The sequence below is a fragment of the Meleagris gallopavo genome, chromosome 1, assembly GCF_905368555.1.
Source record: "Meleagris gallopavo chromosome 1, MGAL_WU_HG_1.1, whole genome shotgun sequence".
NCBI lineage: Eukaryota > Metazoa > Chordata > Aves > Galliformes > Phasianidae > Meleagris > Meleagris gallopavo.
Genome location: NC_139404.1, coordinates 27,969,427 through 27,992,242, shown reverse-complemented (window position 1 = coordinate 27,992,242; position 22,816 = coordinate 27,969,427). Strand labels below are relative to the sequence as shown.

Sequence of the window (22,816 nt, the reverse complement as noted above, 5' to 3'; positions counted from 1 at the left end):
TAACTATTGAAAAGTTTGAATCTGTGTCAAAATATTTTTTTTTACAAGCAGCGGAGAAATAGAGATGTTGCAGTGAATTTGTGGAATGACGATGGAAAATACCTGAACATAACAGCGAAGCAAAACACGTTCTCTGAGCCAGCCATGTTGCAGTTTTACTAGTTAAATATATGTGCATTGTTTTAAAAGACAAATGATGAGAGTAGACATATTCTAATACAGAATCATTCACAGTAAAAACTTATAGCAATAGCTACTCTTTCCCTGCTCTTGTATATTCACTATTGTCTCTCTCATTCATTTATTGTTGTTTTAAGAGTTTTTGTGAAATTTTGAGAGAAGAAATTTCACTTGACTGAAGTGAAAGGGAATATCTGAATGATATTTGAAAATTATGGACTAAATTTGCTAGTCTGCACAGAAGATCATGATAATTTTTAAAGCCAACTGTCTATTAATCTTATGAAAAAATAAAGGTATCAAAGTATGGAGACTTCTAAGTGGTAAAATGGAAACTATTAATATACATACACTCCTTAAAAGTCATTTTCTATGTTTGTATTCAGAAATATCTTTCACTGGTATTATGTTGTTCTTTGTGTTGGTTATTACTGTCTCTTCATGGGCCTTATCTAATAAGAGATTTTTTTGCTGTACAACAGTAACAGAATTCTAGACTCCAAACTGTGCAATGAACTTCTCTATCAGTTTCCTTTCCCCTAATTAATTTTGGACGATTCTCGGAAGAAAATAAAATAAAAGCTATCAGTCAAAATGCAATTTTATATGAAATGTTGTTTTCAAGGGTTTTTTAATTGAATTTTGTTAATGTAAAGAGTAATGGTTTTATGATTTTCCTTTATGCAATTTTCATTATAATTGACTTTTTTTTTTTCCTTTCTTGATCTATAGTACTAAATTTAACTGCTGGGATATGCAGCCAATCATAGGGCATGTAATTAAAAAGATAATAGGAAAAGTCTTTATAAACTTTGTTTTGACTATTATCTAGTGAAGCAAGAATATTTTGAAGAATATCTGGCATCTTATTTTTCTTAATAAAAATTAACATGAAAGGAGAAAATGTCCTTATTAATCTGCTCAAGTGCCAATAACTGTAATTTCAGTAATGAAAACTGACAGCATGAGATGTTTTTATCACACACAGTTTGCATAGTTGTACTAGTTTTTAACATGCAGAAAAGAGTATGTATCCCTTAAAATACTCCACAAACTTTTGGTTGCGCTCACTGTTAAACCTCTATGTCACCAGAATCCTTGAAAAGCCAAGCGAGCAGTCAGAGCTGATTTTGCGCACCAGCAACCAAGTCTCTTGAGAGGAAGAGGAGGTTGCAGGGCTTGTGGGTGCACTTAGCACCCTTCCAGCACTCATCATAATCTCTGAACTCACCTCTCTGACGTTAGCGCAGTGTGCTCTCAAGGAGCCCAGTGATATGGATATCTGGAAATGGACTGCCTGGCTTTCAGTGTTCCCCACTGACCCTGCAGGCCTGAATGAGACACTTAACAGTTCTCAGGCTTGGCATGTGTGAATGCTTCCAGAGGACCAGTCTCCTTTACCAGAGGCTTCTTGGTTAGCACTCCCCTCTGCCATGTTATTGGTGGGTGATAAGAATAGGCTGACCACCCTTGCCTTGGAAGTAACCCACATGCTTGGCTGAACAATTACACTACTATGTAGAATAGGCCAGCAGACTTTGACTGAGTTAAGGATAAATAGATTTAGGTAGAGTCATTTGTCAGGACAGCAAGTCAGCAAGCAAGAGACTAGCTGTTCTACAATTTATGTCTAACAAACGCCACATACTTTTACAAACCGATTGTCTTTGCTCTTCTCATTTCATTACGTAAATGAAAGACCTTACTGGATACACAACACTCTCACGATCTCAGTGCCTTGTTGCTATCCAGAAACTGCGCAAAGTATCTGACTGAGAGATTTTTTACTTTTTCTAGGCTGCTAAAGACATTAATTGCAGGGAGCAGAAAACACGAAGGACAAGTATTACCAAGGGTTCTTGTCTGTGAGCACTAGTTCTACTGAGAATGCAAGAGGATCTTGCTCCCCTTGCAAAATTTTGTCTTTCTTTCCTAAACATTTCCTGGAAATGGCTTTGAAGATTATTTATCCAAGGATATATCTCAAGTCTTCCCCAGTCCTTTTTTATAAGAAAGAATTTTGATTAGCTCTGTTTTCCTTGAGGCACACAAGAGGACATTAATTGTGTTGTTATCCATGAATGCCCCATTGCTTACATGCTGTGATATCATTTATGACTGGCCACTAGTCAGACAAATCTAAGATCAGTTTATTATTTTTCTTGTCTACCTTTCTGAATTATCACTGCAAAATTACTATTTTTATGCTTACAAGGACATTCTCAGTGCTTGAAGTGCCTGGTTTGTGTATCAGCTGTCTATACTGGTTCAAATTTGTCATGTTTTTTTCGTCTTACTCTTATGACCAGATTTCAGTGCAGATACTTCTTTTCAGAATGAGCGAACTGAATCTCCATCCAAATTCAATGCACAATTTGAAAGGACATGCTTTCTGTGTTTCTATTTTTCTTTCAGATAAAAGCTTTCAATCAAGGCACCAGTGTTGTAAGCAGTTGCTATTGCTACTCTCTGCTTGCTCTAGGCAGGAGCTCAAACAGCTCTGTTGTCTCCTTTTCTGGGTAGATACTGGTTGACTTGTATCATTGCTGGAATATTTACACCCTACTGCCATGGCTGGTTGGGACCGTAGGAGATGGAGAGCCATGATTTACTGGGAAATTTAGCCCAACCTTTAGAGAAATTTAATGTCTATTGGCAGGGATAGCTGAGGGTTTAGGTAACATAGCATGAATGGTCATTCAGCACACAAAGTTCAAGTGAAATCATGTGAATTGCAACTTTGCTGCTTTGATTTCATTTTTTCTAAAGTTAAATATTGTCTTAGATTTATCTTCTAAGATATTATCTTCAACTATACTTCTGAGGCAATATATTCAAACTATAGCTGATCAAATATCTTATTCTCAATTGTTCATGACTTTTTTTAGGTCCAGCATATACTTCTGCGTTTATTGTGAACAATAACTCATTTGCTGGGGAAAATATTCTACTGATCACACCTCCCTTACATGTCTCTCTTTAGTTAAAAGAGATGTTTTAGACCTTACAGCTGAAAATGTACTTCCACTCCAAGTTTTTTTACTAAAACTCTTGGAGAGTGCTTCTCTACCAGCGTGGATTTTGAGCTCTTTAAGAGTATTGGCTTTTAAGAACGTTGGCTTAAAACTGGAATTTTCTTGTGGAAAATCTGATAATGCAGAAATGGTTTCTTCTCTAAATTGGAAAAGGAAAAACTGAATTTTTTCATCAACAATAAAAATCTGAAGAAAAAAAAAAACCAACAAGATTTCTTTTAAATTTACACTTTCAATCCTAACAAATTAAGGCCCCATTTCTTGGCTTATTACATGTTTTTGATTACTTCAGAGGAGTTTTTCCTTTAGTATCTCATGTTCCTATTCTTTACTGTGGACTGGCCTCTGGGCAACTTCTGTTGTTCATGATGTAGCAAACCTCCATACAAGCTGGTGAAAAAGCCAGAACACCCTGAGGTATATAAATCTGCTTGGAGATCTTTTACAGAGGAAAGAAATGATGACAAAAGTCGTAATGCTGTTTCCCCTGAAGCACTATAGCAGATCAGTAAAGAGCCAGTAAAGACAGAGAAAACTTAAAATGCAAAATTTTAATGTAACATGAGATTGCAGGATTTCACACCAAAATTTCTCACACTGATTATTGAATTCAGAGAGGAACTGGAAACAAGTCTGAACATTTGAATTCAATGGAAAATGCATGTGTAGTGAAAGTGTAATTTGGGGTAAATTTTTCATCAGAGCTCAGCTTTCAATAGCTTAATTATGACTGCTATCGATATTGAAAATGATTAATTCAAAATTTGCATGTATGTATTTGCATGCAGGTATTCATTCCTAAGGCTCTCCAAGTGCAGTAGAAGCAAGGCATAGTGCTTTAGAAATATCATGATTCTGGAACTTACCTGGAACTAAATTTGAAGTTTTCAGCAATAGAGCTATAGTCTGAATTTAGAGGATGAAGCACTTATCGTTGTTCGGAATTGCTTTGACTAACTGATCTATAAGTTCTTTTCCCATGTCAGTATGATTGGCCTCATTAACATTATACTGTTGAATTCTTGTCTTCGCCCAGGTGCAGGCTTGAAAATCACACTGAGTTTCAAGATACCCACTGTGTGGGCTCATCAAATCATGATAATGTGCTTTTCTCTTCTCCTTGAAGCTTTTACATTCCTAGAAATGAATTCTATTTGTGCCTATAGTTTTTATTTATTTCTACATTAATGCATGTCTAGTCTTAAAAGCAGAGTTTTACAGCCCTTTCTTTGAAATCCTTTATGTGCATTCTAAAAAATGTTTGAAGTAAAGTTTACTCACAGGTACATTCATAGAAATAACTGCTTGCAAGTGACTAGCAGAATAACACTGAAAGGAATGTTAAAAAAAAATCTGTTATTGGTAGTTTTTTAAGGTACTCTTATTTGAACTTAGTTCAGAATATTAAGAAAAAAACTCTTGAATTTCATAAAAATGGTACAATACCATTGACATAGTCTGGCTTTAAGAATAATTCTAAATATAAACATATCAGAAGTGTCTTCATGTATAACAGTGAATGATTGAGCCAGCAATTATATGTGTACTTCCTTAGAAAAGTTTAGAAGCTTGGTTGTTTTTGTATGTTAAAATACTGAGAAATATTCTGTGGGAAAGTGCAAGGACTAAAAATATTCTTGGAACTACTATGTGCACATACAATACATTTTCAAATATATTTTGGTCTTGATAATGATTGGGAGCAGATTTACAAGCATGTCCTCAAGATAATGGATTAAATTATATAAAGTTTAGGAAAGATCAATAGTATTTACTCAGAGGAGTACAGTTTATTTCGGGAAATTCTACCTAGTTTAGAAAGAAATATATGTTTAAATTTGGATTTTTAACAAAAGCTAAAAAAAAAAATGTTTCTAGATAGGTACCTTGTACCTCTCCTGCTAAAGAGTCTTGTAGTTGCAAAATTTCTCTTTCTTGATGGAAAGGAAAAAAAGCATCTGTAACTATCTAAACATTATGTTGGCCTAAAAAGTAATCACAAATTTATTTTGTGAGACTTTGTTTTGGTTAGGGTGGACTTTTTCTCATCATGCAACTAAATTAAATAGCAGTTATCTATCCCTTTAGGCAAACCTGATAAGACTACTTTTAACGTATTAGGTTTTTTTGTAACAGTGCTAATAGAAAATTATCATGTTATTTATCCTGTTTACATAAAAAGAAGAAAAGATATCTTCCCCTTAGTGGTTTGCAATTATAAAGAGGAAATCCCTAGAGTTTGAGATAAAAACTTATTTTTTCTCTTGTGCCTATTCAATGCCACAGTACCTCCCTTACAGAGCAGGATACTGCCCTTTTAAAGCACGTTATCCTACATAAAGAAAGATTACCTTCACTTTTATTCTAAGGCTGTCAGGCAAATCTCAAGTCCTGCCATTTTTCTAAGGCAGAGGAAATTATGCAGCTGTTGACTTACCTCCAAAATAGTGAGAATGAAAGTATTAATTCTTAAGAGTTGTTGGATGTAAGATTCTGGAAACATGAGAATTATTATAATTAGTAGTAAAAAGAATTATGTTGAAATATAGAGAATCTTTATCAGTTTCCATGGAATCATAGAATCATAGTATCACCAAGGTTGGAAAAGACCTAAGAATGTCATCCAGTCTAACCATCCACCTATCACCCATGTCAGTGCTTTGATTTATTTCATTGATTTTATTGACTGCTTATGTAAGAAAGATGTAGTAATTAATACTATATTGAGAGAGCAGTAGATGAATGCTTTTCATTTTTTCTCCTTCATTTCTGATATTTTTTGTGAACTAGGTTTTTGTTAAAACTTTTTTTTTCCACTTTCAATTTGCTTCTGTGTCTCCTCAGGATTTTTTTGACACATTTAAAAAGAAGTTGTCAAAACACGTATGTTTAAACATGAAAGATACACTGCTGTATATTCTTATGTGCTAAAAGCTCTTCAGAATAATTTATCCTAAAGCTTGTGGCCCTCTGAATACCCTTGAGCATAGGATTACATATTAGATATATACATATTAGATATATATTTTTTCTCCTGTTACCTGGTACCAGGAAATCTCATTAAAAAAATGGGAAGTGGAAGAGTGCATGTGAAGAAGACGACATCTCTGAAGAGGTAATAAAGATGTTTCATTTTCTGCCTACATAAATTGTCAGAGCCACCTAGAAAGAGTGTTGCTTATTATTAAGAAAAAAAAATACTTGAAAACTGCTGGAGGATTAGAAGTGAATTTGTAAGATTTGTATGCTTAAGCATAATTAGAGAACAAAAATAAAACATAAATGATTTTTAATCTGTGTTCAGTACATACATATGCAATGCTAATGTCATAAATGCAAGAAATATTACTGTCATGGAAAACTAGGCATTATGTAGGATAGCTGTCCTTGAGGAACAAGTGAGGCAATGCAGATTCTCCCATTAATCAGGGAAATCCATGTTCCCACTTATTCCTGCAGTATCATCTGCTCTGTTTGTTTGTTTTTTTATTTATTTATTCTGAACATGTTTATTAGATAGATGCTCAGAGTATTTCATTACAAACGAGCAAAGTTTTTGGCCTGGTCATAGACACACAACACTTATGTGTTATTCTGTGTCACAAACACTTCAGCACAGGGCTGAAAAGGTTTTATGTTAGTCATGTAACTTTCTTGGGAAATGAATCTGCAGTGGGAATGATATTTTATCTTTCATTCTTTCAGTAAAATAACATGGGCGGTAGGCTGTCTCAACCAATTAAAAATCAATCCATTTGAATCTTACACACGCCTAGCAATATCGCTATTAGACCAATGTAATTTTAATAGGTGTCTTAGCAAGAACTCAGCAGAAACAGGAATGTATACTGAATGTGCTGAAATCTGTAGTGCTGTTTCCCTAATGGGGAAACTGTCACTGTAACTTCTTGGTTCTTAAATAAATGTCAGATCTTACAAAATACACTTTTTCTCTCTCCACTGCAGGTAAGACTGAATGTTGCCTGTGCAAGAATTGGAGAAAAAAAGGAGAGAAAGAGCTCTGCATGCATGAGGCCAATTTGGACTGCTATTTCAGGAGGGATGAAAAATTGTATTAGTTCTAAGTTCTCTCCAGGAACTTTGATGGGGAAAGAATGGGCAGCTTGCATATGTAGACACATTAGCACATATCCTGTTTAGGGGAGATTAACTTGCTACTGAAGCATGCACAAAGCATGCTTTACTGTACAAGAGCTAGAATCTTAATTTTTCATCCTATTCAATAGCATTTACTTTCCCTGGAATAAATTAGGTAGGGTGCACGAGGGCTGTTAGGTCCTCCTGAAGAATTCTACCCAAGAATGCACTCCTTGTGCATTTTCAGTGTTCAGTACTGAAACTGCATTACAGATGAAGTGCCACCTCTTCCCAGAGTCACACCTATTCTTTGTCAATAAACTTCACTGAAGTTTGTTGATGTCTTATGACACTAGTGATTCAGACGGGCTTCAGCAATAGTCTGCAAATGCATCTACTTCACTGAATTTGTTCATTTTAAAAGCAGGTTGCAAAATATATCTGCATCTGTTGGGTTCAAATGGAAGTTCTGAAGAATATATCAGAAGTCATCTTTGAATCAGAGGCTAATATGAGATGAAGCTGGTAACATCCTTCTGTAAATCTTCTACTGCCTGACTTCAAAAGCTGACCATATGTTCTTACGAGTAAGCAAAAGTGACGTGGACTGATTCTTCTTAAGCAGTAAGTAGCCCTCTTATTAAATCCTCTTCCTGACATGGTCAGCAAAAAAACCAGCTCATGTTCTAGTTTTTCAGTTTCCATTGGCATTGGTTTTTGGAGGGAATACTGATACATGACTGAGTTTCTAGAGCCTGACTATACCCACATAATGCTTAATGCAGCAACTGACTACTGCAGTGTTGTTGGTCCAATTCAAGCACTCGTTGCTTATATGACAGTGAATGGAAAGAGTACTTCAGCTTTTATATAGAACAAGAGAATCTAGAACAAAGATAAATTGGCAGTAGTAGGAACAACAATCATTATTTCTTACTCTTCAAATATTAACGTCATTAAATTATTTAATTTAATTTTATTATTTATATAAACATTATTTCTTCTTTGAGAAAAAAGAGAGAGAGAGAGAGAGAGAGAAGTAAGTAATTTATTTATACTTCAAATGACAAGAACAGTAACTTCTCCCAAATTTAGCAAAATGGAAATATGAAATTTCTGTAAGCAAATCAGTCCTGCTTTATATTTTGAAGGTAAATTTGAACATCAGAAAAAAACCACCAACAAATAAGGTTAGCATTTTTTATTCATAGAATCAGTCATTCTAGTAAAATATACTCACTAGCTGGTTATTACAGTATTAATGAACTCCTTAGGAGGCTTGTAAAAGCTAACTAAAAATAATAATTTTAGATCTGAAAAAACAGCTCTAAGACAAAAATTCAGTTTATCCTTACTAGTTAATCCAATGTATTTATTTGTTTGTGAGATATGTGCAGTTTCATGTCACATAAAATCTATTTATGCTATCTAATTGTACATTTGTTTCCCTGAAAGTAATGTTTCATATTTATTTCCCTGAAAGCTACAACAGATACAAAGTGCCCAGTAACACTGTTTGATAGAGCAAATTCTCAATGCAAAACAGTATTTTTCAACATAGTCAGCACCAGTAGCCATGCATTTTCACCAGGGATGAACAAGACCTGCATGCTGTGCTCATCAAAATCTCCACCAGTGGAGGTGACCAACTGTTGCTGTCATCACTGCTGAAGCGGTTGATTTGGATAGTGGAAGAATCATTAGAACACAGGGCTACCCATCACCTCACTGTGCTCACATCCACTGGTTGGTCTCCAAAAATGTTCTGCAAGTATTGATGGATGTCAGTGGGTGCAATTTTTTTTGTGTGTGTGTGGAGGAATTCAGTGACACAGCTTTGCTTCATACACACTTTGAAGTTAGACACCATTTTGTCAGATTGCCCCACTGGTGCCGTCTGTCACATGGCAACAAAACGTAATAGAATATTGGTGGGAAGTTTGAACCTCTACTGCTACATCACTAATATCTGCCTCTGTCATCATGGGCTGACATAATAAAATAGAGGGCATTACTTTCAGAGAAGCCCTCATATTTGTTAATACCACATTAATATCACTTCAACATTAGCAATAGCTTTATGAGTGTTTAACTTTGCACGTACCTTATTTTTTTCATGTCAACAAAACTAATCTTCAAATTTGTGTTTTGAACATTTGAAGCGCTAAAGCAGCTCATTTTAATCTAATGAATTAATTCCATGAAAGCTGTTTGTCCTCTTTTACGCCAAAGCTAAATCACTGCATACTATCCTACATTCATTTCTATTATACAAATGGCAAGCCTCTTCTAGAACTGACTTTATGTTATTAAATGCTTTAAAGTAGACAACAATACTTTATTTAATCATAAATATTACAAAGATGCCTATGAGGGGTAGTTAGATGCTGTTTCACAACACAGACATTGCCTTCTGTTTAGCAATCTAATAGAGGTTTGCAAGCATATATTAATTAAGCATCAGAAGGGCCCTTTGAGGGAGATTTGGTAAGGAGCATTATCCTTGTTATAGAAATAATAAAGAGGTTTCAACTTGCTGAAAGTTAGACAGTAATCTAGTTCTAGACATGGAATTAGAAATTAATTGCCCTGTGCTCTAATGATTCTTCCACTATCCAGAATTGTATGGTAGTGATAATAAATAACAAACTAAATACAGAATGAATAGAGGATATTGTGGAAGGAACAATCTGATTGTTAGTATCTGTCCTTAGCTGCTTCATAGTGGAGAGGTTAATTCAAATGTGGTGCTTTGGGTAACAAACACCAATAAGGGATAAATTCCTTTCTCAGTATGTGTTTGCAAGTCTCATTAATGATAATGGAAGTTATATGCCTGCAGGAGAATGAAAGGAGAAGGCATCTATCATGTCAATGATCCATGAAGTAAGAAGAAATTATATAGTCTACCATAAAGACTCTGAAGGAGTCATTATAGCCTATTTGGTAAATAATGTGTTTTTTGAAAGTCTCTACATAGAATATGCATGTAGCTAATAAACTGTAAAGCTCAGACGGAGCCATTGTATTATTATTGTATTAGTGTGCTTTAAGATAGTGATCTACAACTGAATATAAAGACAAAGTTTTCAGGAGAAGGACAAACAGTTTATTGTAGATTTCTGATGGCTGTGGAACATGTCCGTGCGTTGGAGTGTGCCTATAACTATCTGCCTGGGGACTGATGATAGCAAGCATAGAAGAACTCTGGTTGTTGACTTACATATCTTTTGACAGACTTGTTAGTACAATTTGTACTCAAAAAATCAGTTAAGGTTTGCAAAGGGGATAAACATTTAGTTGAGTCAATGCAGTAAGGACGTTAAGCCATTTGGTTGCCAACATACAGATACCAGAAGTAGTAGTACTTATGATCTGACTGAAAAAGTAATTTTGAATACTTGTCATTATTGGAAACTATACGCTTCATTTATGAGAGATGCAGCAATGTATTTGTTAATATAAGACTGTGATTTAATAAAGCTTAACTATGACTAAGACAGTGATTTTACAGAATTTGAGATGGCAAGGTACACTTGATTGTTTAATGCATAGAGTTAAAAACACTCAACCATGGGCCCTCCCTTTGAGTCAGAAAAGAAAGGACCTCCTTGCTTTCTAAACTCCTTGTACGAAAGAGCCTAGATGAAGCTGGATTCAGTCTGAGTCCAAGACCCAGTCAAAGGCTTATGTTTAAGGGATTGTATGTTCACAAAGATATAAACTTAGCAAAGCTTCCAAAGTTTAAACAATTAGTCATTTACTGAGAATCTATACCAGTGAGGAGACCAGAAGTCATGACATAGGGAATCACTGAAGCAGGTGTAAAGTAACATTGCAACAGGTGTAGGAAATCTCAGCAGCAGGCATAACCTTGAAAAGCATCCTTACTCCAAGTGAAATCCTGCTGTATAGCTCACAGTTGCACAGGAGAGTTCAAGGGGCTTGTGAGCTGTTTACTTTTTAAGGGTGGAAAAAGATTGACTCATAGTCATATTGGATATCAACTGAGATTTTGAGCTATATATTAGTTCCTCAAAAATCTGCCTTAAACTAGAAAGAGTTCAATACTGTGGTAAGGTTGGTGCTGTTCCAGCTAGTCTTCAGCTGCTGAGCTAGAGAACAGTTTCTCCACCAGCCAGTCTGGGCTGCAAGGCAATCAGTATTGTAGTCACTGCCTGGACTTCCAAAATTGATGATGAGATAGTCAGACTGTAAAGAGGATGGCAAGGAGGGAGCACACTATCACAGCATCTCTCTAAAGAGCTGCAGCCTATGTTTTGCAATGCTTAGCTGATATGAAGCATGGAGATTGTAGTGTTTAGGTTCCCTAATATGGAAATCTTAATGTCTTTGAAGCCCCATCTCTGAACACATTACATGGAGCAGTGAAAAGCTTTATAGCTAGCTAAAAGGAAATTGGAAGTCCAGAAATGTTACTAAACTCCCCCTCTTCCAAGTGTTACAGCAGACTTCTGGGTGTATTACTGTAAAGGTGATTTTTCTTTCTAGCAGCCCATAATCTCTGCCCTTTAGAATATCTCAAAACAGTAAGACAGATGGGACATGTCACAAGTTGTGAAGTTACTTGTCTGAAATCAAGTAGCTGAGAAAAGAGTAGCAGATCCAAGAATAAAGTGCAGGTCTGTCAGCATCTGCTTTGCTGTACTATCTCGTAGAACCCAGTGCTTTCTAGTTCCTGAAGGTTGTTCCAATATAATATTAACTCCAAGTGAAAGCTTTTTTAAAAAAATTAAAAAATAAAAATATATTTTTTTACAGTGTCCCATTCATTCTGATATTCTTAGATACAGCAAAATAACCCCAGAAACATTACAAGAACTTCATCTATACCTTTTTAATATGATAATTACTGCAAAAAATGGGATGCTTACATCTTTTAGATCATAACTGTATCTGGGATAGGCCTTCCCTTTAGGGTAAAAGGGTATGTATCTATTTAGACCTTCTAAAGAGAGCTTCTTTGCAATACAAAAAAAGCAATAGTGGAAGTAGATTGTTTCTCCCCACTTAGCACAATGGTTGTGAATAATTAGAAAAAAAAAATCTGTTTCCAGGGTGTCGACTGAACCTCTTTTGCTGAACACAGAAGAAAGAAGAGAGAGAGAATTGTTTAGGATCTCCATGCTTCTTTGGCACTGAAGTCATTGTTTGAAATCAGTTGAAAAATCTGTGTTAATGACTGCTATCACTGAAGTGCACTCTTTCCAGTAACTGGAAGTCCACCCTTGTGGGAATACAAGAAAAACTATTTAGAGCAGAAGCTGTGGAGCAAGATAAACAGTATGAGTACCAAGGACACCTCTAGAAGAAGAAAGAACGTCTCACAGCTCTAATTGGATAAGCGCCTGTGTGAGTGGTTGAAGAGTGTTTTGTAGAATGCTCTGTTGACATGTAAAGGTGGATGGGAAAGTAGCAGGGGTGGATGGGAAAGCTAGAAAAAGAAAACTTGTGAAGGTATATACATGATGTGAGAACTTGTAATAAACGATTTGGATCATTCGCATCTGAGTCCTTGCATCAGACACTGCACACCCTATTCATTATATAAACACTTGTATTTCCATCATGTCTGTCTGAAATTTTCTTCTGTCAGCTGATTGAGGCTAAGCAAATGTTGCTGTTAAAGCATTCGGAAATTGTCAGAAAATATGGAGGCAGTTACTTTTACAAAATTGGGGTGTGTGCCACTTACGCATTTCTATGCAATGTAATGTTTTTCATTTTTTTTTTTTGTATGAAATTCTCAATAAAATAAATATATGGGATTAACTTTCATCACAACATCTATGCCAGCATACTAAATGGTTGTCTAGCACTGCTGCCCAGTCAAAGCTTTACCAGTATTAAGCTGAAACAAAAAGTTTACAGCCAATTTGGATTCATCTGCACTGGCAAAATTGCTGCAATAAATTAAAAGAGATGCTGATTAATTCTGCCATCGAAGCTCTTCAGCATTTGAAAATTGAAGCTTAATCTTTTCTCATTAAAGTTTTGGAGAGGGCTTAGTATTAACTTCATCCAGAGAAGATCAAACCTTCAAATAGTGTGTTTCTTATTTCAGAATAGGAAGGTACTTTTCTTTTAGTGGCTTTCAACTTATTAAATCTGTGGATTTCTATTTTTTTCTTTTTTGTAAATGAAAATTAGACAGTTTTGCCATGAGACCCATCAGATCAAGAATGTGTGAAAGGTTGGTAATGATTTACCTGAATAGATGTTACACCCCCATCATTCCAGGTTAATAGATCTCCCATAACAAATTGACTTCAGAGCACTTAGAAATGTGATGTACTATCTAAGAAAAATTTTTAGATTCAATATGACATGATGAGAGGAGAAATGGAGGGCAGGCTAAGAGATCAGAACTGTATTAGGATTTGGTACAAGAAGGTGATAAAGAGATGAAAGTAGATAACCAAGGATAAGAAAGAATAATGAAGCTCGACAGGAAAGAGATTTAGAGAAAAAATAATGTATCAGTGTTTAAGAACCTTCACAATTTAACTCCCTTTTATGATTTTTTCTCTTTATAAAAAGTGACATTCAGTACCCTACCCAAGAGCTGTAACAGCAGCAGAGGCATTGTCTAGAGATAAAGTTATAAATTCTTCTATAGAGACATCTTGGAGTCCTTTCTGTCCTGTGCAAGGGTAATATCAAGAATCTTACAACAAAGGAAAGAGTATGGATTAAATTTTAAGACAAATTTTCAATTATTTATGAAACTGCATTATGAAACCAAGTTTTTAACCTGGTAGGAAGAGTTTCAGATGGATATTTCTATGTATGCATTATTTATGGTCACTAGGTATTAACAAATCTCCCTATTTATGCATTTGTGCTGTGGCCATGTACGGAAATAGTGAATTGCATGTGCAGCCAGTAGCCAGGTCTAAAGTAAATTATCAAGATTTTACAAATATCTCTGAGCTTTTGCAAGGCCCGTGAAATCTTGAATTGATGTATATATTTTGTGGAGCATTTGTATGGGTGGAATACAGAGAGTTTATAGTCTGCAGGTTGTCCATTAATTATGACCAGAGAAGTGTTTGACCCATCAGTTGTTAGAGTTTTCATCCAATCAGTTTGATGAATTTGCACATAAATGGATGAAATTACATGGACGTAATTTTAGTATAAGAGTTTAATAATGTTTAGATAAAATGCAATGAAAATATAATTCTTATCAGTTGGTCTTATTGGAAAGTTTGTCATTTGCCTTGATTAGTTTCTTTTCCAAGAAAAGAAGAACCATTAATAAAACTTCTTGTTTATAAAAGTAGAGTTTAAAACGACAAGTAAAATATACCTGCCAATATTCTGCATAAAAATCAACTCAAGAACAAAAAATAATGCATTAATAAATTTACCTTTTCTTGACAGTCTTCAGCTGTATATCAGTCATGATAACATATATCATATTGCCCCAAATTCCATTTGTGCATTTGAAAGTTGCTGTAATTTATCAAAGCTGCAATGCAAGTCAAGTTTTGGCAACAGATGAGCTTGGGGGGATCTAATCTCTATTCACAGTATGTTTTGTACAACATCAACCAAAGATTGAGATTTTTTCCTATTAACAGATTTCTGAAGGCAAAGGAGAAATTAGCAGAATCTCAACAGATAATTTTACCTGTGGTTTGATGCTTCATTGAATTCTCTTTTGCCTTTCCTCCTCCTACTTGAAATGACAGTGACCCAGTATCGTATGCTACCAATCATAAGACCTACCCTAGTGAATCACTGCTTATCTGAGAACAGTCCACAAATACAGTTTCATTAAATAATGCATAATCTCGCAAAGCATCAGATTTGAAAAAAAAAAACCAAAAATAACCAATGAAATTGAAGTCTTTAAAGTTATGGTCTAAATTTAAAAAAAACAGCCTTATTATGGCTATGTTATTCATTACTGTGGTCATTCATTTTTATTTTTTTCCCCATATAAAGCAAACAGAAAAAGCACCAGTACAAAAGTAGCAATTTCCTAAATAATCTATTTCCATTGCACAATGGAGCTGAAAAAGAATTACCTGATTTAGGAAAAACAAAACAAAACAAACAAACAAACAAACAAAGAAAACATGAATCAGGAACTATCCTAGTTCCCCTATCATTCCCCTATCATCAAAAAAAGTGGAGTACACTAAAATCAGCACAGGTGAACAAACATTAAAAATTACAAGATGAGAATTGTTTGGACTATTGTAGGATAGAGATTTTGTTTTACTTTGTTCTTTTTTTATGTATAAAGACATCTTGTTTGTTTGTTTGTTATTTATTTGCTGAGGTTGTATTTGCTAGTATACTTTCAATATTTTATTTTGAGAAAGTACCTTTTGTGTTTTATTTTTCCTCAGATCCAGCCCTGCATATATACTCTGATATCCTTTGTTAAAGGAAGAGACTGTCAGTAATTGCTGTGATAGGAGGAAATTGAATCACACTGATAAATGTTACTGGGATATATTCCATTTAATTCCATACCACTGCAAACAGATGATGGATTTCCTTACAATGTCCTTCACTACTACTTCAGAGAAATAACTAATTTAATCTGCCACTAGATGTCATTCCTTTTTCATGCAAACATGAAAAATGTAAATTTCCACCCAAAAAATCGGTTAAAAATATAAGATTTAAAATGAAAGAATCCATTTGATGTATATACATACATACAAATATTTTTTTTCATTATTTTTTATTCATTATTTTCCACATATGAGCAGAATTTTCTAAGTTTACTGATGACTTTCAACAGATCCAGCTGTATTTAAAAGATGTGAAATATTTTCGTATATCCAAGCAGAATGTGGTTTCATCGTTTGGATAACTAGTGATTCATAGTATTGGTCCATTCTAATAGTATTGGAGATTCAATTAAACCTATTCTTGTATTCATTCATGCCCAAATCCTATCTCACTAAAACACAGAACTACTTTTCCTTGGTGGATGTCACCTGTCTGTTCAATACTGGTTTCCTTGCTGTCTTTTCTCACAGCTCTCCTGATTTTTTGGGGTTTTTCCTCATTTTCTTCATCTTAACTTTGCAAAGCAACAGCCAATGAAATTCTTCAGTTTTGGTGGAAAAACTGGTTATTCTTTTGTTTGCATGTTCTTTTTTCCCCCAAGAAGAAGATTTCTGAAAGATCCAAACAGTCTATAGAAAAGTCTTTGTTACATAGTTTTTGTTAACAAAGTCTTCGATACCCATAAATTCATATTGCAAAACGTATTTTTATTTCTTGGTTAAAAAAAAAAAAAAGATTTACACAATATTATTTTCTTTACTTAGCTGTGATTAGATAATACTAAAATACAATACAATAATAATAGAAAAAGAAATTTCTTATTTGTGCCAATGACTGTATAGCCTTTAGCAAATGTTTCACTCTAGTTGCAGCTTTTCATTAAGGGTTCTGGGCAAAGATACAATACTAATTTTTCAAGTATGCTCTACAATCATTTAAATAACATTAAATGTAATAAAAATGTAATCAATGAAGCATGACAGTCTACATCCTTTATTTTCTGTATTCTGTGATTCCAGCAAGGGAGATGACTTTCTGGTGCTATATGGAAAGTAGCATGCATTTGCAATGTGAAGTATAGTCATTGTTTTAATATATAATCACATTTTTTGAACTGTCATATTCTTTTGGACCACAAAAATTTACTGTGATATCATTCTATTAAAATATTAATTAAAAACGCAGTTCTCTTTGATATCAAATATTGATAAGCTTCCTTTAAAATCCACATCTTTATTTTAATCTGTTTTATTAGGCAGCAGATCTTACAGTTGGAAAGAGTGTATCTCTGACAAATTTGTATAGCAGATTGTTAGAAATTCCTTCTTTGTAGCTAGATTACTACAAGGTCCACAACATGCCAGATTTAGCCATAATATAAAAAAAGTAGATGTCTGTCATACTATAAAGTATTTGTTTATAAATACAACATTTAAATATTGCAGAAATCTTATCTTTTGTGCTAGGTGTGTCTTGAAATATGACTTTTTAAAACATTTTCTTCCTCAGTGCATCAAAAATTCTGTTGGGTTGTTAGAAAACAGCAGTAAACAGTGAAGAAATTGATTCTCTTTGAGAAAAGAGAAGTTTAACAAATCTCAGATTTGCAGTGGGAAAATCTGGTTCCTCAGCTGATTCCTTCCCTAATCATGAGAACTGCTCCCCAACTTAATGAAATTTCTTTTTTCCCTATACTACAGTTGGTAAATGTATTCTGAGTCACTCAACTATTCTCTAATTTCATTTGAGTACAGATTTTACATGGAGCTTAGCTTGTGCTGTGTCAGCCAGATCAATAGCCCATAAACATTCAAAATCTTTGGCTGGAATTGTCAATTACCCAGAGGAAGGAATCAGCACTTTGAAGGCAGGTACCCCTGGAATATACCACAGTTTTAAAGATGGACCATAATAATTTTTGTTCTGGGTTCCAGGACTACCAGTATGACCACTTTCTTCTTCTTCAGTATTAATACAGCATGACAGATGTCATCTCATTTCCTAAAATGAAGATATTTCCTATTAAATCAATTCTTGCTTTTTAACTTACTATTTAATTAAACTATTTGCAAACTCCCTCAGCATCAGATAGCTTTCCAAATCCTGCTTTATGGCCATTAATATCCTTTATGTTCAGTATGTAATGTCCTTCCAATTAATGTGTGTCACACAGAGGCATTAAATAACTCATAGGATCAGCTCTCAAATATTTCAGGAATTTTTCTAGTATTTTTTGTGGTAGCAGGAACTGGCCACAAACATCATGCATTTAAAGAAAATATCTTTCACTGATCTTCTACTTCTACTATACTATCTTTTCTGATAGTGCAGAAGAAATGCTTCCCAGCATAGCTGAAGCAAAATAGAGAGCTAATTTCATTTAAAAAAATCAGCCAATCCATCAGCTGTGACAAATTAATCTTTCCTTCTTGCAACTAATACATTTCATGTTGAAGCAGTATGATTTCAATAATGTCAACAAAAGATATGGAAATCAGTTTTGTTCTTCCTTCTGTCATTACAGAAAAATGTCTTAGTTTCTAGTGGAGGAAAAGGCTCATTTAGGTAAACTACAATGATATCCATCCCACAAACACTTTTTCTTTTCCAATGGAACTGTCTTGGAACTATGGTATATGGTACATTTGGATAAATCACTTACTAGTATGCTCTTATTTTCCATTAGTTTAGTCCTTTTCCCTGTTTATTTTAATTCTAACTGATGTGTGTCTGACTGAGAGGAGTTTGTGCTTTTGGAAATCCTCATAGATGCTCAACTTCTTGTTTAATCAGCCACATTCTGGAATTATGCCACATTTCAGCCAATTGTTATCATGGTTGCTGAGGCAGCTTTCTTTGAGAGATCAGAGATTTCTCTAAAATTCAGGCTGTGACCCATCAAGGAGGACTCTAGGACTAAATGGAAGCCATAGATGTGACACAAAAGCAAAAAACTCACATTCCAGAGAAGGTAATTCTGAATGTAATCCTTCTCTATTCAAAGATGTCTATGGAAGGGAATCTCAAGAAACAGAGTGTTTCTTGAAGCTGTGTTGTGATGACATGAAGATTTAAGCACCAGTGATTTCCACAGACTAAATATCCTTTTTTTATGTTAAAAGTATTTCATTAAAAACAAGCAAGCAAGCAAACAAACAAACAAACAACACCATAAACAAACAGAAACTTCCTTCATTGACTGGCATGGTAAGTATTTAATTTATCAGGCCTATTTTTGCCACCACCAAACATGGAATGAAACGGTATTGCATACTCTTTCTCAAAAAAATATTTGGTGTTGTATTATTCAGAAAGACTGAAAAAAATGTGTACAGGAGCTGATAAATTGACTAATCAGACAATTCAAACTGTCAAGTGTGTTCGCTACAGGAAGGGCTGGCATCTATCCTCAGTGCTGTGATGGCTGCTCTGAATGCCACTTCCAAAAGTGCCAAATCAGGTAATTCCATGAGCTGCTGCAGCCTCTCCTAATTGTGCAGCGCTCAGAGCTGGCTCCCAAGTCTGTGCAATATAAATGCAGTGACGTTAGTATAGTGTTGAACTGGAACTAATAAGCCTTGGTAAATCTGAAAACATTTCATATTCCCAAGTCTTTAATTCATTCTTAAAAATAGGTTTTTAACCCTGGATCAACATAAATTCTGAACAGATATATAGGCCATTTTGCATTATGGTGATCCTTCCAAAATTAATTTTTAAATAAGGATAGAAGAATAAATTAATTACTGTGTTAAAATTAAAACTCGATCCTGAAAAATTGTTTGCAAAATAGTCATATAATTAACATTGTAGGATTAGTATTGTTGATTTAAGTTCTCAGAAATACTGATTATCACATTTCTAATTAATATAACAGTATTGACTTCAGTGACATAAAGTTCTCATGGAAAACATAGCACTGGGATTTAAGAAAATTCATTTCTCTGCAGTTTTGAAATAGAATAGTGATTTTTCCTCAAATCAATAAATACAGATAAAAGACATTATTAATGCTGCTCACAGAAACTACACATTTTTTACTTTGCGTTAGCTGAAAATCTTGTTTTATTTAACAAGATCAGATGAGATCACTTTTAACATCTACACAAGATAAACCTGATGTGAAATGACCTTTTCAGTTTTTCAGGTAGACTATAAATTATGAAGATGTGAGTACACAAAGGAAGTGCTATAGTTAGTTTTATCAGGTTTTAAAGCAAGTCAAGTTTTTGATAATACCAGGGAGATGAAAATGACAGTTTCTTTAGCTGAATGTTGTATCAGCATAATTTTTATCTCCTGTGTAGTCTACTGACTATAAGATATCAATCTCACATATCATTTATAGTGAGTATGTTGAAGAAATTAAAGATACTCCAGTTTTGAGAAGTAATGTGTAGTGAACAGAGGACTTTGAGGTACAGTTTTATTTATCTCTCTATATATCTTTTGGAATTTCATTTCTGCTTCTTCCATGATAATAAATATTGCTTCAAAGAATACTGCTTTCACAAGCATAAATGTTTTGTAGTCTGTAAAAGAACAGTTACATTCTAACTTGCTCCAAATCAACAGCTTTAATGCATATTTCATGCAATGCCTTTTTTTAATGTGTTCTTCACTGAAGTAGTTTTATAAGAAGTAGTTTTATATGACTTCTTTACCCAGTATTTCCTCTGGAATAATTGTATCAAATAAGTAATTAAAAAAAAATTGAAAAGTTATCTAAAGCAGAAACCATAAGACTCCTGTAGTTACAGGTGACTTTTTATATTTTCCATATGTACAGGATTATCGCAAAATTTGTCATGTTGTGTATTCCTATCATAAACCACGGCAATGCAAAGACAGCCTTGAACTAAATCCAGTTATTTATCTGCAAAAAGATTTTCTGGGAGATATTCATTTCATCTGACTTTTGATGTGACTAACATTGATGTGTATATCTGAAGTATTCCTTCTAAGCTTTCTTTATAGATGATGAAAAGAAAGAGGCACTTACAGATGTGACTTATACAACTTCTTTTAGATGGCAACTTCGGCTTGAGATAAACTGTCCTAAGAGCATCTGTTTGCTCTTCTTTGCTCCAGTGGGCTTTGCAATGGGTCTTAAAATGTGTCACCTCTTGCATTAGATGGTGCGTGAAAGCAAAGCCACCTTAGCATATTGTTGCTACAGACAGCAAGAGCCAACACGTTCCCCAGAAATTTCTGTGAGCACAGCTACATGTTTTGTTTGAGGTTGAGTTAGAAGATTACAAAGAGATTTTGATATTTAGATTGATCAATCTAGAAATATCACTTGCAGAAAGCTGAAAACTTTCTAGGCTCCTTTAGAGCATTATAAGACAGAAGTGGCTTTTTGTGAATTGGCCTCAATTTTATGCACCTGAATTGTGTATGATGTCAGCATCACTGCTGCAATCATTTGCAATACATTATGAGGCCCTTGTGTTCCTGTGACTGCATTTCTGTTTGTTTGGGAGCATGCCGTTTAGAACAACTTCCAGTTTTGGTTTTAAGTGGCACTGAAGGACAAAACTGAAACCACAACTATGATTAAAGGCCTGTAAAGCAGTGCAGAACTGAGCACGCAAAGGAATCAAAGGGTTTTACTTCTTAAGCTTTTTTCTTTCAAGTTTATTAAAATGTCTTTGATATCTCCACGTTGAGCTATGCAATTTTTTTTTTAACCTGATAACATAATTATTTTTACTAAGTAGTTGAGAATAGAAGCTATTAACCTCTCCACGTAGAAAACATTTACTATGCAGTAACTATATGTATTCGTCTAAGGGAAGAGCTTTTAGCCTACAAAAAAGACAATGTTTACTGCGTTCAATTCCTAATCCCTTTACTTTCCTTTATTCTAAATTAAGTTGGTATGCAGTATTCCTGTCTTAGTGTAGCTGTTTTTCATAGCATTTTAAATTATTATCTTCTTAACTAAAGTCTGCCTTTCTACCTTACAGAGATAAAGCAGGTTTAAGAAAGGAAAAGAATACAAGATCCAGAACTTTTTTCCTACATACAGCTAAAGTGCACATTACAGCAATTATAATTCCAGCCTGAATGTTAGGTAGAGAATTAGGACCATATGTTCTTAAAATGTCAGGCCTTACAAGTTAGCAGATATTTCCTAAGTATTACTGAGTTTAGATTTAACCATAGTTCCTTCTTCTGAGTAAACATCAATAAATATCTCATGATATAAGCCAATATGCATTGTAAAATGCAATATCACATTATTATTACATTCATGTTATTATTGCATTCATACTATTGTTCCTTTCCTTCTATATGTGATAAAGAAATATGGAAATTCTTCTTGTACATACATTAAAAGTTTAAACGCAGCCAGTAAACTTGCTCTAGGCCAAACCTGTAAGGGAACCAGAGAAAAGTTTGACAGTCATGTTTTCAATGCAGTATGGTTTCCACAGTAGTGGAAATGGCATATATATATGTGCATGTTCAGTTGTTAGAAAACATGCATTATGTAGCTACACATATAATTCAGAAATTTAATTATGGAAAGAAAGATTTTCAGTCCACTTCTACAAGGTATTGAAAAAGTACATATTTGAGGGAAGATAAGTTGGAATTTAAACTCATAATTGAGTGGATAAATTTAGAATGGTACATTAAGATTCCTAAACTCTTTTTATTTACCCAGTATAAAAGTACTTGTGGGTCAAGGGCAGGGCATTTCTTGTTCCAAAGTCTGGAAGTTCGTTGGTGGTAAGGTAAAGCACAGAATTACTCTTTGAATTAGGTATGAATTACTTTGACAATGTAAATTGCCAAGGAATTTTTAAGATTGCTGACACAATGAAATAATAATCACAAATGCATATTTTATACTTACACTTTGATATTCAACTAAAAGACACACCAGCATTCACAGTCTGTGAACAGTTACATAGAACCAGGAGAATATTTATGTT

The 22,816-nt window shown here is 34.2% G+C and overlaps 1 long non-coding RNA gene across 1 annotated transcript in view; it reads left to right on the top strand.

Annotated features, from left to right (window-relative positions):
- Positions 1–14,925, top strand: part of LOC104909665 (uncharacterized) — a 36,063-nt gene extending 21,138 nt beyond the window's left edge. The window contains exons 4-6 of the long non-coding RNA XR_014882056.1: positions 6,267–6,330; positions 7,738–7,937; positions 12,392–14,925. This is a non-coding gene — a long non-coding RNA (uncharacterized LOC104909665). The remainder of the gene's footprint in view (positions 1–6,266; positions 6,331–7,737; positions 7,938–12,391) is intronic.
- Positions 14,926–22,816: the final 7,891 nt, after the last annotated feature.